The following is a 25,261-nucleotide window of genomic DNA, read 5'->3' on the forward strand; positions in this document are numbered from 1 at the left end:
ATTAACGATCTTGGACGTTAGTGGCAACCCAATCCTTTTGATTGGTTATCTGGTCAATATTATTGTTTGTTTCATGATTATTTATTTTAATGAAATGTGATCTTTGTTTTTAGTGGAATCTCATAAGGGGAAGCAAAGATTCACTTTTGATGTATCTATTGTTTATATGCAAAGATTCACTTTTGATGTATCTATTGTTTATATGCAAAGATTCACTTTTGATGTATCTATTGTTTATATGTGGACTTGTTTTGTTAAGTGTGACTTGTGTATAGATAAGTGGATTAAAGTATATCTCCATGTTTAAGCAATTCTTTTACGTGCAAGTAACCTCGAAGATTAAGTTTTATTTTCTCTATCATATTACTCATGTATATTTTTGTTTGGACATAATAAGGATCTTGGTTTATGGAACCTAAATTCTTGTGATTGATTACTAGTTCAATATTATTATATGTTTGTAATATTTATTTTAATAAGAAGTGGTGATTTATATTTATATTTTATGTGTGATTTCATTTATGGAGGTTATATTAAATGGTCTTATGACATGCATGAAGCCTATTCATGAAGCCATGGAACCCATCATTGGATCCCTCTACAACAGTCATAACTTCAGCACCAGTTTGGGTGAGATTGCCAAGCCTACCTTTGCATCTTTGGAATCTCTCGTCGCTAAAAGCCATTGGAGATGCAATTGGGAAATTCTACTGCAGGTGCCCAGAAATAGAGGAATATGCAAGAACCACCTATGCATGCATCTGTGTGGAAATGGATTTTAGCACCGGATTCCCGGCTAAAATAAACCTAACAAGTAAAGACTATGTGTGGAACCAGAAACTCGATTACGAAAGTGTCCTCTTCAGATGTCGATCCTGCTTTGAGATAGGGCATCTAGTCAAAAATTGTCCAAAAGCCTCCCTGAAAAATTCTGCTAGAACCAACCACCACAGATCTACATGGTGGGAAGGAGCATAAAAAGAACACTACACTGTCATCAAAGAAGAATACTCTGGAGAAAACTCTGAATCACAAGAAATCGGGCAGGAAAGAAACAACTCTCAAGACAGACATGGAGAAAGCCCCACCCAATAAATCAACAATTATGAGGATTCGACTGCACAAAATAAGTCTTCATTTAACAGCAAAGCAGATCTCCTAGACCAAACTTCTTCTCTGACTATCTTCAAAAGGATGAACACAATAGATTGCGAAGCTAAAACACCAATGTCCCAAGAACCAGAAGAGATGAAGGGGATGCAAGATAAAGAAAGTTGGAAGACTGTAGAGAAAAAAAAGAAAGCTACAGCACCAATCTCGCCAAGAAAGACGAGGAGCCAGATAATTAAAAACTAAGAAAGTTATAGGTCCGATAGACCATTTTGGTCTCAGTGGACGTTAACCATCATCATCATCCTCATAAGTTTAATAAATTACATTATATCTTTTCCAATTTAATGTTTAAAGGGGTTGTATTCTATAGTGGGAAGCAACAAGTTCTTCATAGTTAGGTAAGGTTCAATTCTGGCTTAGCTTTGATGTAGTTATTCAACATGTTTTATCACCTAGAGAGACTAGATAAAAATTGGTTTGTGATGCTTGCATAGATAATTGGATTAAATCTCATTCCAGTGTCTTGTATTTCAATAGAATTTTTCTTTACACATATAGCAACTTATAGTTTCATGGAAATCTCCAACTTATAGTTTCATAGAATGAAACTCATGAGAATGGAAATAAGAAAATAAGAATATAGTCCTGCCCTTTCTCACCCACTTCATTGTCGACCTCTTCCTTGTGCTATATTCTTCCGTTTGTCCTTTGCTCTACATTCCCACTGCCAATTCCGCTTGGCTGATTCCACGCTCAGATGGCTCCTATTTCCCTTGCTTGGTTTCTTTTGTATTCTTCCACCACCTTTCCGCAATTGCCCATTCACTCCCGGTTCTTGTCCCTTTCCTTTGGTTATCAGCTCCACAACCTGAACCATTATCCCCACCACCTATTCGTGACCTTTCTTCCCTCCAAATTCCAAAATTCAAAACAAACGCCCCAAGAGGCCCCAACCATCTATCTCAAGTGTTGTCGGCTCTGTTTTTGTTCCTGGCGGAGACTCTGCTGTTATTTCTTGTTGCTTTAAAAGGATTGGTTGCTATCAATAGATTTTTCTGAGTGGCCTTGTGGGGAAGTTGCAGGCTGCGTGGTTTCAAGAAACCGAGGAGTGGGAGGGATAATGATTGGCTCTAGAAAAATGAGCAAATTGATTGGAAATGAGGCTTCAAACAGTTCAATCAGGGACACCTTTTCTTGTTGAGGGGTTTTCTTCTCGTGCATGTGGTAGACCCTATTCAGTAGGAGATCTGCACGATCAATTCTTATGGTGAAAGAAGATGGTGAGCAATGTAAATATAGAGACTAAGAAATTTAATGGTTAAAGTTTTGAGTTGTGGAAACTCAAGATGGAGGATCTACTACTGGATAAAGATTAGTGATCGCGATACATCTGGGTACTAAACCAACAACAATGTCAGTTCAAGACTTGGCGAAGTTGGATCGAAAAGCAAAGAGCACAATACAATTGTGTGTCTTGGATTCAGTATTGTTGAATTTATCAGGGGAAGCTTCAACGAAGGCTTTGTGGGATAAGTTAGGGACATTGTACCAATCTAAGTCTCTGGTGAATAAACTATTCCTACAAAAAATGTTGTATAACCTAAGGATAAAAGACGGAGACTCGTTGACAGAGCATATGAATGCCTTTAATATTTTGGTAGGCCAGTTACTATCTATTGATATTAAAATTTCAAATGAAGATAGATGCATCCGTTTGTTGTGCTCTCTACCAGATTCGTGGGCAGCTTGGTTGTCGCAATATGTACCAATGCAACTACGTTGTGATTTGATGAAATAGTCTCATCCTTGTTGTCAAAGGAGATGAGATGGAAAAATATGGAGGTTCAAAATGGTGATGCCTTGTCTGTACAAGGATGGTCGCAAAACATAAACAAAAATAAGTCGTCAAGTGGCAGATTTAAATCTAGAAGGAGATCTAAATCTCCAGGAAAACCTGTAAAGGTGTGTTGGAAATGCGGAAAGGAAAGGCACTTCAAAAGGGACTGTAAATCTAAAGTTTCTGAGAAAGGAAAGGGATCTGATGATGCTCCTTCTGCAGTGCGAGAAACCACCTGAGATGAAGGTGGGGATGTGTACATGGATTCTTCTTCAAGTACACATGTAGATCATGAGTCATGGTTTATTTACTCAGGTGCATCCTTTCACTTCAATCCCTGTAGAGAGTGGTTATGCAAGTATGAGAAATATGATGGTGATGATGTCTTATTAGGGGATGACAGGAAGGCAAGAATCATTATTCATGGAAAAGTCAAGTTGAAGTTGCAAGGTAGAAGGATTAGAACACTTTCGGGTGCTCTGCATATTCCTGAATTGGTCAGAAATCTAATTTATGTAAGCAAGATGGATGTTGTAGGTCTAAAAAGAGTGTTCGAGAAATATACCTACAAGATGGTTCAGGGAGCACTGGTATTGATGCAGGGAGTTTGGATTGGAGCTCTGTACAAGATTCAAGGTAGCAGTGTTATCAATGGGTGCAATAGTTTTGTGGTTCCTAAAAGTGGAGCAGAAAATCTAGTGGTCTCTGGAGAAAATACCATGGTATGGCATCAAAGGCTTGGAAATATTGGAGAGAAAGGCCTTCAAATAATTCATGGTAAAGGTATGGTAGAACGTATGTCTAATAGCTCTCTGGATTTTTGATTTCTACGAAAATTGTGTATATGGGAAGCAAAATTGGTCCACAAAAACATGGTGTTTGCAGGGTCCACACAAACATTGTCTTTGCAAATGATGTATCCCAACAACGTGCCAAACAGAACTGCAAAGATACACTTCATGTTTAGGGAGATTTATAGTTGTCTGCACTAATCGAACATTACTCTAAGTAAGCTAGAATGCTTCTTCAATAGATTGTAAACTATCCAACCATCCATGTATACCTCCAAGAACCAGTGAATGTAGTCTCTGAAAACATTGATAATAATTCAAGAGAACACAAGAGGTGCATTCTTTAGGCCAAAAGGCATGATGTGGTATGCATACGAGCCCCATTCTGTGGTGAACATTATTTTCTACTTGTCGTCCTCTGTTATTCGAACCTGATGGTACCTTGAGAACCCATCTGTGAAGGATTAGGTTTCATTTCCCGCAACATTATACAAGACCTCATCATTAAAAGGCGTGGGGAATGGGTCATGGACATAAGCATTGCTAAGGTTGTTGTACTATACACAGACCCTTATTTCCATAGTGGCCATTTTGTTCTGGATGACTATTGCGCTGATCCATTCTGCTTCGTATACTGGAAAGATGATTCCTGCATTCGCCATTTCATCTATCTCCTTCTTGAATTTTTTTTTTACTCTTGGGTTTAGCCTATACAGTTTAAGGGTACTATAATTCAAGCTCATTCATAGTTCAATAAATATATCACCATCTTCTATAGGGTAGGCATTCATGGTTACAGTGTAATGAACAATCTTAACTGGTATTATTTGTCCCTTCTATAAGGTAGTAGGACCTATAGTAATCAATACAATGCGTAGTATTAATTGCGACACGGGAATTAAAAATCAAACCTAAACCTTGAAGGAAAATGTTATAATATATTTCTCCTCGAGTGTGTAAAATCTTGGGAATGTTTTTTGGTAGCAATGAACAATTTGAAAATATTATTTTCCCTCTTCCTAAGGCGGAGATGCGCAAAAATTAGGACTAAAAAGCATATTTGTGAGGAAAATTCTTTCATAATGAAGAATTTCTAGCATCCTCTACAATTACTTGCTTAACATTAATTTTTTATTCTAATAAAAACACTTGGTATTGACATTTTTTTGGTATTGTGAATGAGTGTTGCCACAGTTCCCTAAACCATTTGCTATAGAGTTGCCTAATTGCTCTGCCTTCCACCTTGATGATCATTTATGCTTGCCTTATGTGCTTTCCCTTTGGTTTTCAGATTTGGTTAACTTTGCTTCTACTCCTTTCTCAAATGTTATTCTTTATTTCATGGTCAGGTTATCTATGAAATTGAGTAGATGGAAAGTGGAAGTAGCACGAGCATGGGAATAATAACATGGAAAACTTCTAGGAGCATCTAATATTTTAATGCCATTTAATTGTGTTGATATGCTTTGACTTGTGAAATCTTACATGGCATAAAAAATAGGAATTCCCTTGTAGAGTCTACTAATTGGTAATCGGTCATCTTTTAACAATGAATGATACATGTGACATAAGGTAGATATGATTTCATGACTATCTGTGACTACCCATTTTTCGTGACTATTTGTTACTATTTGTTCATACCATAATATTGAATGATCTTGGTTAGCTAATTTTTGAGGAGGAGAAAATAGGTTTTTCTAGACTAAAGCTAGAAGGGTTGGAGGCTACTTCCTAAATGGGATAGAAGTACAAATTGATAGTTGCAAAGGTAGGAATAATGTCGTATCCCTTTTGAAATTTTATGAGTAGAGAAAGTGTGTAGTGCCACAACACCACTCCCTTCCACAAATACCTCAAAAGCTCTACAAGGCAAGGCAAGCCTGTATCCCCCAACATAAGTTACAAATAAAAGAAGTTGCTATGGATCTCATCAATCTCTATTTGTTGAAAAAGTGAAGATAATGACTGTATGGAAACATGTCACATTATGTTGATATTTCAACTAGAAATTTATTACTTTCTATTGTTTCTTATCTATTAATTTTATACTTTTCATTTAAGATTAATATCTTGACTTTATGCTTTGGGATAAATACATTTTCTATCCTAACCATGGCTACCATAGCTATTTTCTATGTTGGGTGAGAGGGTAGCCATAACATTGGTGTTCATGGCATGGTGTCACCTATATTTTTCTAAATAATGATATTATGAGTGTGATAAAATGCAAAACACTATTATTTATAGACTATGCTTAATATCTTTGTTCTACAATTTCTATTTGAAGTGTAAATTATTATAAGAAATATAAATAAATGTACAAAAATTAATATTTTATTTAAATATAAAACAAACCATTTTCTAAATTTAAGAATCAAGGTTTAATATCTTGAGGAAAATGCAACAAGATGATGGAGCTTAGTGAAAAGAAGTTGCCTTCACTAAGTCGGCCCGCAGGCTCTTTTTGGCGCAAAGTCTATTTTTAGACTATATCTATTTTTAGACTATATCTATTTTTAGACATACGGATCATGGTCTATGAGTTGCAGGATGCTATTTATGGATGATTGGTCATGTTGGTAAAAATAGATGGACCTCTATTTTTAGACATATGGGCGGAGTCTATTTTTAGACTGCCATTCAAAAAATAGAACAGTTGAATATTATTAGCTCTTAATAATATTTGGACTATAAACAATATCTTATCCTCTTGTAGCACTTCAGTTCGAGCTACGGATGTGACACATGCAACTGCCAGGAGGAAACACACTTTTCCTATGGGTTAGTTGAGCTATTGCATGATGGAGTTCAGTTAGAACTCAAGTGATTGAGTTTGGTGGAGTTGATTGAGGAGTTGATGGAATTGTGTTCAGTTTGACTTAGTTGAACTAGTTGTATTTAGTCTAACTGCCAAATACACTAGTGATGAGTGATGTGAATTAATTGTTAATTAATTCAGTAATTATTAACTCATAAATCAACTAAATAATACATCAGTTAACTGAGTGCATGGACAGTTCAGTGGAGATAAGTGTTAGAGGTGGGTGAAAGGGTGAGACTACTATCAGTTGTGACTATAGCTGTGCATGAGATTTTCACAATCATTGATTGAGATTGCCAATGAGGATTGCGTAGTACAAGCCAAGGGAATTTGAACTTGGATCTGATCTATTCTCAACTTGGATTTCGCAGTAGAAGTAGGCAAACAGTGGACGAGATTTGAACCCCTGACTTGTTTAGATCTGAGCTAGTTTGTGTGTAGCATGTGGAAATAGTACTGAGTACTTGTGAGGAGTATTGTACTATGTATTGTTACATGCTCTCTATCATTATAATATACAGATAGTTGGGGGTTTTCAGCTGTATGCTTTCCCCATTACATACTGTGTTGATATGTGCGATTGATGTTTCAATGTGCGCATGCGATTGTTTTTTAATTCCGCAAATTGATGATCAATGGTAGAGGAGGTTATGTATTATGCATGAATTACACAAATAGTGTAGAATCAGGATAATCTCTGTGAATAAGTGTTATATTATTCAAATTTCTACATGGTATCAGAGCGAGGTTGATCATCAGATCTATTATTTTGAAAGTGATTACATTTTATTTCTTCAGGCGGAGTCTGTAATCGGGCTAGGTAGCCTCTGGATTCATCCTTCTTTTGGAAGATGAGATATCCGTTAAATGCCCATACAGTCAATCTCTGTACAAGAAATACTTTGTTCTCGCGAATTTTAGATCAGAAGCGGTTGAGTTTTGAGCTGGTGGAATTCGATTTTGCAGCAGTGTTTTCTTGGTGTCAAAGTTGAAATGTCTTTCAACGGATTGTGATTGGAGTATGCCCTTGAAGGCAGCTCGAATTATATTGCATGGAAAGACAAGATGGAGGTAGTGTTAGATGAAAATGGGTTGAAGGAGTTCATAGATGCTGAGGTCCCAAAGCCTACTGATGCTGCTCAAGTTGAGGCTTGGCAATGAAGACAACAAAGTGTCAAAGGATTCTGTTGGAGAGCATGAAGGATCACATTGTATCCAGCCTACATGGAAAGGCTTCTCCATACTTGATGTGGAAAGCGTTGACAAATTTATTCCAAAGCAAGAGCGACCAGAGGAAGTTGGCACTCAGGGATAAACTCAGAAACATTAAGTGTGAGAAAGGAGATAGTATGCCCAAGTATCTCACGAAGTTCACCCAATGTCGGGATGAGCTAGGAAGTGTGGGCGTGACTGTCGATGATGAGGACTTGGTGAGCTTGGCTCTCCTTGGTCTTCCAAAGAGTTGGCATTCTTATCAGGACTTTGTCAATGGTTGGGAGAGATTGTCAGGATGGGAGAGACTTTGGTCTGATTTTGTGCAAGAGGAGATCAGGTGGAATACCAGGGACGGATCTTCATCAAAGGCATCTGATGAATAAAATTGCGCTTTTGCTGCCAATGCAAAGAAGGGGAAGAACAAGAAAGCTTCTCATTCAGGTGCGAAAGGCAAGAATATTAGGTAAACTTGAATCAGGATAGAGTCAAAGTTGACCATGTTAAACAGTGATGGTTTTGGGGCACATGGTATTGTGCACCCATAGTATTCTACCTGTGGTATTATATGTAATGGAGCTTATAAAAGGCTGGAAAGACTTCATTGTAATGCAAGACCTGGAGGTGAGGGGTGAAGGCTCACTTGGTCAGATTGGCCAGGGTTTTGGTCAATGCGAATGAGATCTTATTAGGTTGGGTTTTTACCCGGATTTGGGGTTTTCCGGGATAAACATCTGTGTTTATGTGTTAATGGTTGTTGTTGGTTATTTTTATATTTATTCCTCTCAGTAATTATTTATGTTATGCAGTAAATTTCTTAACAACTGGTATCGGAGCCAGATATTGGCTTCAAAGGGATTCTTTGATGCCAGGGGTTTATAGTGCCTGATGAGATCAATGCAACCTTTTTACAGATTTGGGTCTAGAAAATAATGGTGGAACAATCGTACGCGGAAGAACCTCGAGGAGAATGTGCGGAAGGTAATGCGGTAACTGCCAGGGATCGCAGTGCATTTGCGATATTTACCGGTTTGGAACATGCTCACGAATTGTTCGGGATTCATGCGACTATTTAAAGAAGGTCAGCAGAAGAAAATTGTTCATGCAACTTCGAAAATTGTTTGTTTTCTGCTACTTGAGGCCACTAGTGCTAGAATCTACGAGGTTCTCGTTGGGCTCGTAGTGGGAGTGGTTTGATAAAAGTTTTTGAGCAAATCAAATTGAGAGAGGATGGATCAGAATCGCAGCAGCAATAAACAAAAAAAAAATTAATGAAGTCGAAATTATTGCATGTAAATGGGCATAATACTGTAAGACCTGGTAAGGCATGTGTACCCCTCGTTGATCACTGGTAAAGTCTGAGTTAGACCTAGGTGATAGGGGAATGTCGGGTTAACAATACTCCGAGTAAAAACTCTGAGGGGGGTAAGAGCTAGAGTGAGCGAGATTGTCTCACTTAGCAGGTTTGGCTGGAGTTAGTCAAGGAACCCCAAGTCAAGTTTAAGGGGGGAATTATTAGGTAAACTTGACTCAGGATAGAGTCAAAGTTGACCAGGTTAAACAGTGATGGTTTTGGGGCACATGGTATTGTGCACCCATAGTATTCTGCCTGTGGTATTATATGTAATGGAGCTTATAAAAGGCTGGAAAGACTTCATTGTAATGCAAGACCTGGAGGTGAGGGGTGAAGGCTCACTTGGTCAGATTGGCCAGGGTTTTGGTTAATGCGAATGAGATCTTATTAGGTTGTGTTTTTACTCGGATTTGGGGTTTTCCCGAATAAACATTTGTGTTTATGTGTTTAAGGTTGTTGCTGGTTATTTTTATATTTATTCCTCTCAGTAATTATTTATGTTATGCAGTAAATTTCTTAACAAAGAAGCAGGACATGTCCGAGGTGAAGTGCTTTCACTGTCACCAGCACAGACGTTATGCCACAAATTGTCCGCAGAAGAAGAAAAATAAGCAAGCTGCTAGATATGCAATGGGAGAGGCCTTAGCCTCGTAGTTTGAGTTGGATTTTTCACTGATCGCATGCTTGGTATCAAGTGTGATGAGATCGGTATGGTTCTTGGATAGTGGTGTGTCTTTTCACATGACAGGAGATCGAGATTTGTTTTCTGATCTGGATGAGAAAGATCTTGGAGTGCACATCGAGATGGGCGATGATGGTAGATATAGTGCGACCGATATCGGTACCATTTCCCTTGAGAGGGAGTCTAGTAAACCATTCGTATTGAAGGAAGTGATGCATGTTACAGGATTGAAGAAGAAACCTATCTCTATGGTGATGTTAGAAGACAAGGGATATGATGTTGTCTTCAGTGAGGGAAAGGCTTTCCTGCACAGTAAGACAACTAGAGAAACCTGGAAGATAGGGGTTCGAGTCAAGAACCTTTATCAATTGCATGTAGATGACTCCACAACAATGGCATGCAAGGTAGAAGGATTGGTGAGCTTGGATGATGGCGAGCTGTAGCACCGAAGATTTGGCCACCTTCACCATGGAGCCTTGAAGATACTGCAACAAATTTCTACTGGGCTTCCTAAAGGCACTCTTGCGCAGTCAGATCAGTGCAAGGGGTGTACTTTGGGAAAATTTGTGAAAGCCACCTTTCACGAGAAGGATAGTCATGCCACGACGATCCTTGAGAGAATTCACACAGACGTGTGTGGACCTTTCTCAGTATCTTCGACAGCAAAGCAAAAGTACTATGTGATCTTTGTTGATGATTTCTCTCGAAAGTGCTGGATCTTCTTCATGCAGAAGAAGAGCGAGACATACTCAAAGTTCTGTGAGTTCAAAGCACTAGTCGAGAAGGAATTGGGGAAGAAGGAGAAGGCTCTTAGGAGCGACAATGGTGGTGAATTCATCTCTGGCGAGTTCAAGGATTTCTGTAGCACAGAAGGGATTCGAAGAGAGCTCATAGCTCCCCATAACCCATAGAAGAACGAGGTGCTGAGCGGAAGAACAAAACGATCGTGGGTGCTGCACGGGCGATGTTGCATGATCAGGGCCTACCCATTCACTTGTGGGCGGAGGCATGCAATACTGTAGTATATGTGCAGAACCATTGTCCTCACAATATACTTGGCATGAGTACACCCAAGGAGGCTTATTCTAATAAGAGGCCTGATATTTCCCATTTGAGGATTTTTTGTTCTCTTGTTTACATGCATGTGACGAAGGATGCCAGGAAGAAGCTGGAGCCTACCGCAGAGGTTGGGATATTTGTGGTGTACACTGATACACCCCACAACTATAGTTTGTATTTGCCAGACAGTCGCAAGACTGTTGTTACACGGGATATCAAATTTCAGGAGGAGAAAGCCATGAAGTGTTCACTTGAGAGGGAGCCACACTTGCATGCAGATGAAGAGCTATTAGTTCCTAAGGATGAGCTTCAGGATGTGGATTAGCCACAAGATGAAGTTCATGGAGTGGAAGAGACCACTCATGCAGCGCCAACCATTAGAGGGCGAAAGCGCACTACAGAAGCTGAGCGACTGGCTCAAGATGCAGAGAAGGTTGTAGGACCACCTACAACACAGCGCAGACAGAGACAGTCACTTGTTCGGTACACTAGATACATGGCTCTTGTGAGCAAATGTGTCGTGACTAAGCCATCCTCTTTTGAGGAAGCTGTGGAGGATCCTGCATGGGTAGATGCCATGGTGGAAGAGTATGATTCGATTGTCAGAAACAGTGCATGGGAGATTGTCCCAAGACCGGAGGGGAAATTAGTGGTGGGTTCGAGATGGATCTACAAAGTGAAGCAGGTAGCTGACAGGAGTGTGGAGAAGTACAAGGCAAGATTTGTTGCCGAGGCTTCTCACAGATAGAGGGGATCGATTATGAGGAGACCTTTGCACCTATCACAAGGTATTCTTCCATACAGACGATTCTTGCTCTCTCAGTGCAGATGGGGTGGCACATCCATAAGATGGATGTGAAGGCTGCATTCCTCAACGGAGTCATTGAGGAGGAGGTGTACATAGAGCAGCCCGAAGGTTTTGAGATTTTCAGTAGCGAGTCGCATGTGTGCAAGCTTAAGAGAGTGCTGTATGGGTTGAAACAAGCACCTCATGCTTGGTACACACGGATAGACAGTTATTTCACTGAACTTGGATTCTCCAAGAGTGAGGCAGATCCTAACCTATACCAGATTGTGGTGGAGGGTAAGTTGTTGATCATTGTACTTTATGCAGATGATTTGATTTTGACGGGAGATGAGCTATTGATACTTTCATGCAAGGAGGATCTTGCTAGAGAGTTTGAGATGAAGGACTTGGGCCTCCTTCATTATTTCTTGGGATTGGAAATTTGGCAGTGCAGTGATGGACTATTTGTTTCTCAGGGTAAGTATGCCCGGGAGATACTCGAGAAGTTCAACATGCATGGTTGCAAGTTTGTTGATACTCCTCTTCCTGGCGGTTGGAGGAAGGAGGATGCTACTTTAGCGGAGGTAGTGGATGCTACTGTTTATCGACAGTTTGTGGGGTCGCTTATGTATCTGGTCAATACACGACCCGATATTTGCTATGCTGTTGACCAGTTTTCACAAGCTATGGTTAAGCCAACCAAGCTCTGCTGGAAGGCAGGCAAGCATGTATTGCGTTATCTCAGAGGCACATCGGGATCTGGATTGTGGTACAGACAGGAGGATGAGGTGAAGCTATGTGGCTTCACAGATGTAGATTGGGTAGGGAGCCCAACAGACAGAAAGAGCACATCTGGAGGGATCTTCAGTATCGAGTCAACAACAGTTTCTTGGTACAGTAGGAAGCAGAGATCTGTGGCACTCAGTTCAGCAGAGGTCGAGTATATATGGCAGCAAGTTTGGCTGCATGCGAGGCTATATGGATGAGGAAGATCCTGGTCGGGTTGTTTGGGTCACACTTGGAGCCTACTGTGATTTATTGTGATAACCAGAGTTGCATTAAACTCTCAGCTAATCCAGTATTTCATGATAGATCCAAGCACATCGACATCAGGTACCATCATATCAGAGATTGTGTGCAGCGGAGAATCGTGTTACTTTCATATATTCCCACGGAGGATCAGGATGCTCATATCTTGACGAAGGCGCTCACCAGGAGCAAATTCGAATACCACAGAGGCAGGATAGGGGTTGCAGATAATCCATATCTTGTTGAGAGGGAGTGTTGAAAATGCAACAAGATGATGGAGCTTAGTGAAAAGAAGTCGCTTTCACTAAGTGGGCCCACAGGCTATTTTTGGTGCAAAGTCTATTTTTAGACATATGGATCATGGTCTATGAGTCGCAGGATGCTATTTATGGATGATTGGTCATGTTGGTAAAGATAGATGGACCTCTATTTTTAGACATGTGGGTGGAGTCTATTTTTAGACTGCGAGTCAAAAAATAGAAGAGTCGAATATTATTAGCTCTTAATAATATTTGGACTATAAACATTATCTTATCCTCTTGCAGCACTTCAGTTCAAGCTACAGATGTGGCACATGCAACTACCAGAAGGAAACATGCTTTTCCTATGGGTTAGTTGAGCTATCGCATGATGGAATTCAGTTAGAACTCAAGTGATTGAGTTTGGTGGAGTTGATTGAGGAGTTGATGGAGTTGTGTTTAGTTTGACTTAGTTGAACTAGTTGTATTTAGTCTAACTGCCAAATACACTAGTGATGAGTGATGTGAATTAATTGTTAATTAATTCACTAATTATTAACTCATAAATCAACTAAAGAATACATTAGTTAACTCAGTGCATGTACAGTTCAGTGGAGACAAGTGTTAGAGGTGGGTGAAAGGGTGAGACTACTATTAGTTGTGACTATAGTTATGCATGATATTTGAACAATCATTGATTGAGATTGCCAATGAGGACTGCACAGTACAAGCCAAGCGAATTCGAACTTGAATCTGATCTATTCTCAACTTGGATTGCGCAGTAGAGGCAAGCAAACAGTGGAGGAGATACGAACCCGTGACTTGTTCAGATCTGAGCTAGTTTGTGTGTAGCATGTGGAGATAGTACTGAGTACTTGTGAGGAGTATTGTACTATGTATTGTTACATGTTCTCTATCGTTATAATATACAGATAGTTGGGGGTTTTCAGTTGTATGCTTTCCCCATTACATACTGTGTTGATATGTGTGATTGATGTTTCAATGTGCGCATGCGATTGTTTTTTTAATTCCGCAAATTGATGATCAATGGTAGAGGAGGTTATGTATTATGCATGCGTTCCGCAAATAGTGTATAATCAGGATAATCTCTGTGAATAAGTGTTATATTATTCAAATTTCTACATATCTTTGTTGTACACTTTATATTTGAAATGTAAATTATTGTACACAATATATATAAATATACAAAATTTAATTTTTTATTAAAATATAAAACAAACGATCTTTTAAATTTAAGAATCAATAACTTCATGGTAAAAAAATTATCGAGGAAATAAAGAAACGCTTGAAAAATTTGTAACTAAAGATAAACCTAAGAAATTAATTCCACTTAAAGCAAAAGAAACTACATATTAATTCCACATAAAGCAAAAAAAATCACTAATTTTTTTATTTTCTTTTTATGGAAATGAAAATAATGAGAATGGTATATGATAGGGGTTTCCGTAAATCACATCATCAACCATTTATGGACAAATGATAGGGGTTGACAAATGATTGATGATGTAATTTACACATAAACCTCTATCGTATGCTTATTCTGGATCACATAAGCCTCAATTCAACAATAACAATGGTCTTGTGTGAAACTCATATACCATCGGTAATAAATGGAATGCTTCTTCTCAGAGAAAGTAATAATGACAATAGAATAGCATTATTTTAAATTACATTTAAAAGCAGGCAGATAATGACCAAAGTCGGCTCTTCAATATTTTTTGGTATATACGCTAAGGAACATCACTATAAATATTAGCTAAGCAAAGATTGATTTTGTACAAAAAAGTGAAGCGGACAGAACGTTTTGTTTCTGTCGATTCCGCGAGGCTGCGAAAATAAATATTCTCAGACTCTGATCTACTCGATCTCCACCAATATGGCATTGTACGATGATAACGAGATATATGACAGCAAAAGCAATGAAAGGGAAAATGAAGGGGTTGATGAATATGAAGAATTGAGATATGAAAGCATGGTGGAAATAGCACGCAGCCGTCATGATGACAATAAAAGACGTATGAAATATATGGTTTTAAGTCTGAACGACGTCCGTGACCGTCAGCATAATGCTACCAAAAGCGTTTCCACTTTGTTGGTTATCTCTGAAGCCGAGGCAACTATTCTTTTACGTCACTTCAATTGGAATTCTATTAATGCCAACGAACAATGGTTTGCAAGTGAGGAGAAAGTGAGGAATGGTGTGGTCCTATTGTTGCAACCCGATGATGGTCGGATTAATGCATGAGCAGGGTGCGCATGAAGAAGCAATTATTATTAGAATCAGGTGTAACTTATTATTAGGTAGTGCAAGAGGGCCGGTGGACTCGGATTAATATTTCTCATATTTTTCCATATCTCTGTTGGTTCCAGCAAAAATAAGGATCTTGGACGTTTGTGGCAACCAAATCCTTTAGATTGATTATACAGTCAATATTATTGTCTCTTATTAATATTTGATGATTATTTATTTTAATAAAATGTGACGATTTATATTTATATTTAATGTGTGATTTTACCTAGGGTTAATCTTTGTTTTCAATGGAAATTCATAGCTGGAAGCAAAGAGTTTAACTTGGAGTTTAAATTGTAATGCAAGGTTCAATTTTCATGAAGTGTTACTTTTGATGTATCTATCCAACACGTGGACTTGTCTTCTGGCCTGTGTATAGATAAGTGGATTAAAGCACATCTGCATGTCTAAGTAGTTCTTTTCCCTCGAAGATTAATTTTTATTATCTCTATCATATTATTCATGTATATCTTTGTTCGAACATAATAAGGATCTTGGTTCAGGGCACCCAAATCCTTGTGATTGATTACTAGTTCAATAATATTGTATGTTGTAATATCTATTTTAATAAAAAAGTGATGATTTATATTTATATTTTATGTGTGATTTCATTTATCGAGGTTATATTAAATGGTCTTATGACATTCATGTATAAGTTTAATAAATTACATTATATCTTTGTCAATTTAATGTTTAAAGGGGTTGGATTCTATAGTGGGAAGCAACAAGTTCTTCATAGTTAGGCAAGGTTCAATTCTGGCTTAGCTTTGATGTAGTTATTCAACATTTTTTAGCACCTAGAGAGACTAGATAAAAATTGGTTTGTAATGCTTGCATAGATAATTGGGTTAAATCTCATTCCTGTGTCCTTTTAAAGCAACTATTCTAGTGTAGAATGGCTAGTGACTTGGTGTTTTTTTAATCCACTCCTTCTATAAAGGTCAACCATATAATTTAATTACCTTTTTCCATGGAAATGGTATATATGGACACCTAGAAAGTTCACAATTTCAAGCCTTCACTAGCATATATTGGCACCTAAAGATTTTAGTGTAATTGTGTTTTTTTTAAACGACCATTGCATAATACATAGAATAGTATCATACTCACCTCTAATGGAAGATAATTGGGCTGTTTTTTCCTACTTAAATCTAAGCACAAAACATCACCTGAATCAACTAAAGGAGTTTGTTTTCTATTCACAAAGTAATCAAACATTGTCATCTCCACTATTTGGGGAGGCTCATTTTCACATTTTCCTTCAGCTCTAACTTTCATTGGAAAACTTCAGATAAGAAGGCCCTAAATTATCTAGCCAAAAGAGAAACCAATAACATTGATGAAAATAATAAATATAACATGTTAATCCATAAACAATAAAAAAATAGCTAGAATAGAGCACAAGGAATTATACAACTATTCCTTGCAGATTTTATCACTTAAACCAGATATCTAAAACTTCATATTTTTGTGTATTTTTTTAATTCTTATTCTTTTCACATATTGTTTTTCTTGCCAGAGAATAGAATTTCACAAACCTTTAAAAATTCCATATGAAAGTAATCTAAGATTTTACATATTTTTTGTTGCATTTGCCTTAGTCTCAAAAAAATATGTAAAAATAAATAAAATTGAGGAGAAAACTCGTCTCACTTGGTTCCAAGTAATCCCTCTTGTAACTTGCCTTGATGAAAGTTATGGTTTACCACCCAGAGTTCATCCCAGAACCTTAGCACTAAGCATTGTTTCCAAATCAAAAGACAAACATCATCGTGGTGGACTATGACTACCTATCATACCCAAAAACGAAGGAGTGCACAACCTATATTAAGTCAAATTGCCTAAAGGCAATAGAAAACCTTAGTAAGGACATTCAATTTCACATAACTTGATTCTAGTTTATGATTAAAACCATACTTGATAATTTTTCATAGAATCACACACTCTAAAGCCCCAATGACTATGGTTTGTTTCAAATTGCTCGTTAAATTAAAATAGATTTCATTTTGTTACGGCTTGTACCACCTGAATTCCATGAGTTTCATAGTGATGAGCCTCAATCCAAGACTTAATCTGCATGAGAAAACTAATCAACCTTTTTCAAGGTGGAGGGAAATTTTATTAGGTAGGGAGAAGCTCTTATTGGATATCTTTTTGGGAATCATGCAAGGATGTCTCCAAAGTGAATGCCACCACTTGAGAAGCACTCATTTTATTCACATTGATGGTAGCTTTACACACCCATCCATATATGAGATAGATAACTCCATTCTAGGTAGAATTATAGGCTCTTGGCATTGCCTCGAGGTGTGAAGAAAGAAAGAGACACAGAGAATCATATAATTTGGATGTAGAGAAAAGAGAGAAGCACAATTTGATTTTAGAGAAAGAAGTGAAGGAAATGACACTCATTGTGTGCATTTGTGTTGCTTTTATTGTCATTTTTTTAGTGGAAATATGATGGGATTTCAACTTCAAAGGATAACTACCTTGTAGAATGTGGATCAAAATGCAACATCAAAGTGGGTAGAAATATCTTTAAAGCATATACCCCCTCCTGAAAAGAACAAATTTAAAACAAAATCTCATACAAATATGAAAACAATGAATCATGTGGAGATATATATAGTCTAAAATCTAGTCCTTTCACATTCTTTACAATTCCAGAGCTTCAAATATGTTGGAATGAGTTGTACAAATCTACCTTAATAGATATCCTTAGCAGAGTTTCTTCATAAACCATTGTTCCAAATAATTACTTAGCTAAGTGACTAGGGGCCTGAAACTAACTTGGGCTCCTTGTCGTACTCACTTCCTCCTCTCCTTTGCCTGGATATTATCTATGTCTTGCCTCTATCTACTGAAATTTCTTTCCTCTTTAAGGCTTAAATTTTCCTCAAAACATGCCTTACCGAAAAAGGAAACTAGTTTGCATGCAGTGGGTTTTGCATGCAATTTGATTTTGGTACAAGAGTTAACAGGACTTTGCATGAGTTTTGGATTGAAAATCATAAAATGGTGGAGAAACCATGAAGAAAATTTTGCATAGGACCATTGTAAATAACAAATCTTTTATGGAAAACCAGTTTTTCACCAATAAAATGAGAATTAAAGGATAACTACCTTATAGACTGTGGATCAAAATGCAACATCACATTGGTGGAAATATCTTCAACGCATATACCCCTCCTGAAAAGAACAACTTTAAAACAAAATCGCATACAAATATCAAAACAATGAACCACATGGAGATATATAAAGGCTAACGTCTAAAACAATGAACCACATGGAGATATATAAAGGCTAACGTCTAAAACAATGAACCACATGGAGATATATAAAGGCTAACATCTAAAACAATGAACCACATGGAGATATATAAAGGCTAACGTCTAGTCCTTTCACATTCATTACAATTCCATAGCTTCAAATATGGTGGAATCAGTTGTACAAATCTACATGAATAATATTTACATAGATTTCTTTAACACAGTCTCTTTAGAAATGATTGTTCCAAATAATTAGGTAATTCATGAATGAATAAAGAATACCAAATAAGCATTTTATGAAATAATTCTCTATTTGGGAAACTAAATATATAGAGGGCACCTTTTTACAAGGATGTTTTTCGAACACAATTTGGCACCATAACCTAAATTTAAATTTACTCCCCTAAGTAAGACACTATTATTTCTAGAATTTGTTCCCATTATCATGGCCGAATAATACAATCAAGATTTAATATTGCTTCCATATCCATAGAGTCATGTTACCATGGAAGCACTGGAATATGGCAAAAATATCAACCAACAATGGAGAACCCTCTTGAAAATTATTAATTAACTGGAAAAACGAAGGGATGGTTCATGCCAATAATTTGAAAAATGAATGGACAATGTATCTTGATATAGAAAAAATGAATAATAGACTACCTCAATAGAGCGAACTTGTACAACGTGCCACATGTCATGATGTCTACCTTCGTCTCCGAAAATGATACCCAACAAACTACAGTCTGTCCTCTTTCTGTCACTTCTTACAAAATTGGAATCTGATGGTCAAAGAGAAAGTTATGACGATTTTCCCATGCTGACATGTTTGAGATCGAATTTAGGAGCCTCTAAACAGACTAACTTCCTCAGTTCATATCTTTGAAACTATAGTGAGACAAGATCTGAAATTCGGTCACGAGGTTTGTCACGATTTTGGCTCAAATGGGTTTCAATTTCAGCTTCTGAAGCTTTTTAGAAACAAAATGTATAGCAAAAATTCCACGATGACCTATTTGAAGCAGTGAAACCCTAGAATCCAAAGCTCTCATACCAATTGTTATGCAACAAGCTCATAAAAATAGAAGAAAGAGATAGATCAACGACTTGAAAAGTAGTCTCTTCGAGGGGGAAACATCCTTTACATTACATAAAATGAACATGTTAATCTAGGTTGTCATTGATGTCAATATAGCAGTGTTTGTGATTACAAATTCTTTGATACATGATTGCCCATTGATGCCCATTGGTCATAATTCTCATAGTGATGAAAGTTTGATATATGATGATATGATGAGATGGAGGACCCAAGTGGATTGAACAACAGGAGGTCAATTGAACAACAAATGATGCGAGGTCAATTGAACAACAATTCAACAGCGGGAGGTCAATTGAACAACAAATGACGCAGGAGGTCAATTGAACAACAATTGAACAGCAATTGAACAACAATTTAACAGCAAATGACGCAGTAGATCCAGTAAAGCAATAGGAGCAAGAAGCCAAAGAATAAGAGGAAGAGTTCATCAGAAGCCATCAAGGAAGCAAGTTATCACATATGCCCAAGGGTAAGTGTTATCAGAAGAATGAAGAGCAACAACGATATCAGAGGAGAAAAGAAGAAAACATCGGAGGAGACATATCGGAAGTATCACATGTAATATATGCCCAAGAAGAACCGATATGAAGAAAAGAGTGGAGGAGCATAAACAGAGTTATCGGAGGTCACAGGAGATAAGCCATAGGAGCAACAGCTATCAGAAGAGCAGAACAGTGAAGAGTTATCACTGGAGCAACAGTTATCGAAAGAGCGGAGGTTAGGAGTGTACGGATGTTTGATCGTAGTTGAAGAACCACGCTAAATCCTAGTCATGAAACGTCACAGTCAACGGGGAGGGTTAGACCTGTTTTTAAACCATGTACTAGTTGAAGACCCGCAGGCCATAGATTTGATGACCTCATATACCCAATGGATATCGGGTCATAAAGTGATCGGACGTTAATCTCAAAACAGACTCGAAATTTTATAGATCAAGGATTTATAATCCTTATCGGCTCCGTAAGGGCAGTTAAGTGTCGTGAATGTTCCCCGACCGATATCGTTGTGAACCATTGGATCCAACGTGCCTTGATCAAATGATGTAGTATCAGCTATTAGGTTTTTTGATCGGGTGGATCAACAACCGTCGGATTAATGATGAGATCGACAGTGGAGAATTAATCCAATAAGACTTGGGACTAAGTGGACCCAAGAAGTTTATGGACACAAGATTATTTTATTTGGCATCCGGTCGTGTGTATTCACGTGGGACCAGCGTTCGTTTGCAGGATTAAAGGAGTAACTCCATTTTTTCATGAAGTTGCGATCACAATTAAAGGTGATGACGTGGCATGTGGGACCTCCATATGGGTAACGTATCTCGGGCATCTATCATAGAGAAGAGGTAATAGTTCACAACTCATGAAATTGAAGGAATGGAGGAATCCGGAAGGTCAAGTGAATGAAAGAAGAAGTCGAAAGCTCAAGAAGCCAAAGGTTTGGAAGACGATGAAGATACAAAAGAAGCCGAAGATCGAGTGAAAGAGATGTAAGCAGAAGGACAAAAGTAATCTGTAGGTCCAGCAGGATAGAAGGAAGCTGAAGGTCTAGCAGGGCAGAAGGAAGCCGAAGGTCTAGCAAGACAGAAGGAAGCCAAAGGTCCAACAGGACAGGAGGAAACCGAAGGTCCAGCAGGACAGGAGGAAGCCGAAGGACAAATAAATTCTGTTGATTGGGTTAATCTTTGAAAGGCTTAGATCTGTGATTAATAAATCAAGTACATAACACAACCTGAAGAACAATTTTGTGAAGGGGAAAAATAAAGCTTCATCTGAGATCGTTTGAAGGGAGCAGTAGCCAGCACCGACATTAAAGCATTTGTTGGTCTGGTTCTAGGAAGTAAGAGATCGTGATAGCAAGAATAGTGAGAAGCAGTCACGCTTGAAACAGTTACCACAATAGTAAAGAACAGAGACTTGAAAATAGAGAATTCCTTTTGTGCATACGTTGTGGCTTAGCACAAATATCTTGTTGGAAAGCTTCAACAAATCTTGGAAACATTATTGGAGATCATCATGCCTATTTGAAATCATCATGAGATAAATTTGTAGACTCTATTAGGGCAATATGAAGATTTGTGAAGACTCCTTCATATGAAGACAGGCTGTCATTGATGTAGCAGTGAAGGTGTAGATAGACAGAATTCAGTGAAGAAGATGTTGGGAGCAGAGAATTACTATCAAACATATATAGACAAAATATAGCAGTGGGTTGGAGCCCAAAGGGTTGGTGCCCTGAAGGTTGGACCCTCAAACAAGCAAGGTTGGTGCCTTGACAAGATAAGGTTGGAGCCCTTGGGGTTGGTGCCTCAGAATTGGAAAGATTGGTGTCCTTGGAGTTGGTGCTCCTAAACACAAGGTTGGTGCCTTGAGAAGACAAGGTTGGTATCCTAGATGTTGGAGCCTCACAAATGACCAAGTTGGTCCTTGGAAACATACTGAACACAACAATAACAATAGTGGGCTTCTATGGGGCACAATAATAACAATATGGGGACAACATGGGGACACCAATAACAGTAAGGGTTACAATGACAATAATAATAAGGGAATACACTAGTATTATAGGGACCTAACAAAGCCCATATCTTTATTAGGACTTTCATTCCGACAAAGCCTTGTATTTAATGGTGTTTCGATATCTTGAATATGCGAAGTAAAAAAGGGAGAGGAGAAAACTTCAGAATGCACATGTTAACTTCAGTTATATTTCAAATCGCTTAAACAAGGAACAACCTCTCTTGTTCTCAGTAAGTAACGATGCCTCTTCCACCTGTACTACAAATATTCAATAAATGCTTCAAGCATACCTTTAAGGAAATAAAATAAAGGTTAAAGAAGAGAAAGGCTTCCTCCACAATGAGGTGATGCAAACGACTTCATCGTGGTATTAAACAGGTCTTCTGGCAATGAAGCGATGCTTGCATCTCCTTGAGGTGACTCTGTTGGGTTACTCAATAGGCTTGCTCACAACGGAGTAACACGAGGGAATGTGTTTAACCCATATTATCAAAAGCTTGGTATACTTGTCATCTTTCTCCCCTAACAAAACACTTGAGGTGTGACTAGACTTATGTTGATATGTTTCAAGCTAAGAAAAAAATAGAAGAGGTTATTCCTTTAATCCAGATAAGTGATGTTTAGGTTAACTTATTACTTGATGTTGGCATATTAAATCTATTGGTAATTATGTTTTAATATGCTCATTTAATTTTTCAGACAATCAGCTACAAGAAAATAATTTTGATGTCCATGAATGTATGAAACTGAGTGACCCCCACCCTCTCAGTTTAGTCAAGTTTTCATCAAAATATACTCACCTCATTCAGTAGATGCTTTTGGGAACAAAATCCTCCCAAAATGGGGGTGTATGATCTGGATTGGATGAGTATCTTCTTTTTCATCCATCTTGATTCTTTCAAAGTAGAAAAAGTGGAGGAATCAATCCACAAGACTATTTTTTCCAGCAGTACTAGTTTGGAAAATTGCAAGTCAAAAACATCAAGAGTCATTTTGAGGCCTTAAATGAACATATTTTGCATTCTCTACCTTACTATGGAATATGTAAATGTATATGTAATAGGATCATCCTAATAATGAAGGGATTGCATGTGTAATGTGTGGATTGGTGTATATAGCGATGATGTATTCACTATGGATGGTATGGATGTTATTTCAATGTATGAATCTATTTGAGGTATTTTGAGGCATTTCTGTTATTATTATCTATATTTGGGTTGTCATTAATGCTCACATTGTTGTACATTGTGTGAACTATTGAATTTTATGTATTTGGCTTATAACATTTGGTATGAGAGCATATAATCTTAGGGTTTTTATACTTTGAATGAATCACTTTTACATTTTCATTACATTTTTTATGTGATACTTCAAATGGTGAAATTTTTGGCATATTTAGAAGAAATATCAAGAAAAATTTGGTTAAAATTTAATATTTTAATTCACTATACTTTCATAGATATATTTGGTAGATGTTAGGGTTTGTGATTCATTAATAATGACAAATAGATGGCGGGGAAACAGCTTTACTTTGGGTTGTAAGCATTATTTTAAATTACGTCTAAAATCAACCGGATAATCACCCATGTCGGCTCATGAATGGTTTTTGGTATCTGCGCCAAGTTACATGAGTATAAATATCAGCCAAGCAAAGATTGATTTAGTACAAAAAGGTAAGGAGACGCAGTTTCTTGACAACATTGCGGTTTAGCTTTAACCTGCTTGAACACGGTCAGATGAAATATACGGTTTTAAGTCTGAACGACATTGGTGAGCGTCTGCACAATGCTACCAAAAGTGTTTCCACTGTGCTGGCTGTCTCGGAAGCTGAGGCAGCTATTCTCTTGCGTCACTTCGGTTGGAATTCTGTTAATGCCAACGATCAATCGTTTGCAGACCTATTGAGAAATGCTGTGGGCCTATTGTTGCAGCCGGACGATAAACATGAGACCTGTCCGATATGTTTCTATGATTTCAAGATCAGAGACATGAAGTCACTCAAGTACTGCGACCATTTATTTTGCCAAGATTGTTGGCGAACTTTTATTCACATATCAATAAATCATGATGGTGCAGGATGCCTCAACCTACGATGTCCACATCAAGGTCCACGATGCCGTGCCATTGTGAGTGAAGACATGGTTTTTTCTCTGGGGTTATCTGAGGAAGATACGAACAAATATAGAACCTATCTTGTGAGGTCATATGTTGAACAAAACAGTATGGTTAAATGGTGTCCAGCGCCAGACTGTGGCTACTGTGTGGAGGTTGACTCTGCTAATTCTAATGTAACTCATGAGGAGGTTGTCTGCAATTGTTCACATAAATTTTGCTGGAATTGTTTAGAGGAGTCTCATCGTCCAATAGGCTGCGACATCCATTTCTCACCCTCTTCATTGCCGACATCTTCCTTGTGCTATATTTTTCCCTTTGTTGGGCAAGGTTCAATTCTGGCTTAGCTTTGATGCAGTTATTCAACATGTTTTAGCACCTAGAGGGACCACATAAAAATTGGTTTGTGATGCTTGCATAGATAATTGGATTAAATCTCATTCCAGTGTCTTGTATTTCAATAGAATTTTTCTTGACACGTATAGCAACTTATAGTTTCTTGGAAATCTCCAACTTATAGTTTCATAGAATGCAACTCACGAGAATGGAAAGAAGCAAATAAGAGGATAGTCCTACCCTTTCTCACCCTCTTCATTGCCGACCTCTTCCTTGTGCTATACTTTTCCCTTTGTCCTTTGCTCTACATTCCCACTGCCAATTCTGCTTGGTTGACTCCACGCTCAGATGGCTTCTATTTCCCTTGCTCGGTTTCTTTTGTATTCTTCCACCACCTTGCCGCAATTGCCCATTCACTCCTGGTTCCCGTCCCTTTCCTTTGGTTATCAGCTCCGCAACCTGAACCATTATCCCCGCCACCTATTCTTGACATTTCTTCCCTCCAGACTCCAAAATTCAAAACGAAGGCCCCAAGAGGCCACGACCAGCTATCTCAAGTGTTGTTAGCTCTGTTTTTGTTCCTGGCGGAGACTCTGCTGTTATTTCTTGTTGATGTGCTGGTTCTTCTTCTTTCGGTTCTGCCTCTGGTTGTGTTGGTCTTGAGTCATGTGGGACAACTTTTGCTACACTT

General features: G+C 38.0%; 1 pseudogene; it reads left to right on the forward strand.

Moving 5' to 3' along the window:
* Positions 1 to 23,858: 23,858 nt before the first annotated feature.
* Positions 23,859 to 24,581, forward strand: LOC149170397 (putative E3 ubiquitin-protein ligase ARI8 pseudogene; annotated as a pseudogene).
* Positions 24,582 to 25,261: the final 680 nt, after the last annotated feature.

The sequence above is a fragment of the Pinus tabuliformis genome, chromosome 4_2 (assembly GCF_031772625.1).
Source record: "Pinus tabuliformis cultivar Carrire ecotype Pingquan chromosome 4_2, CPIR1, whole genome shotgun sequence".
NCBI lineage: Eukaryota > Viridiplantae > Streptophyta > Pinopsida > Pinales > Pinaceae > Pinus > Pinus tabuliformis.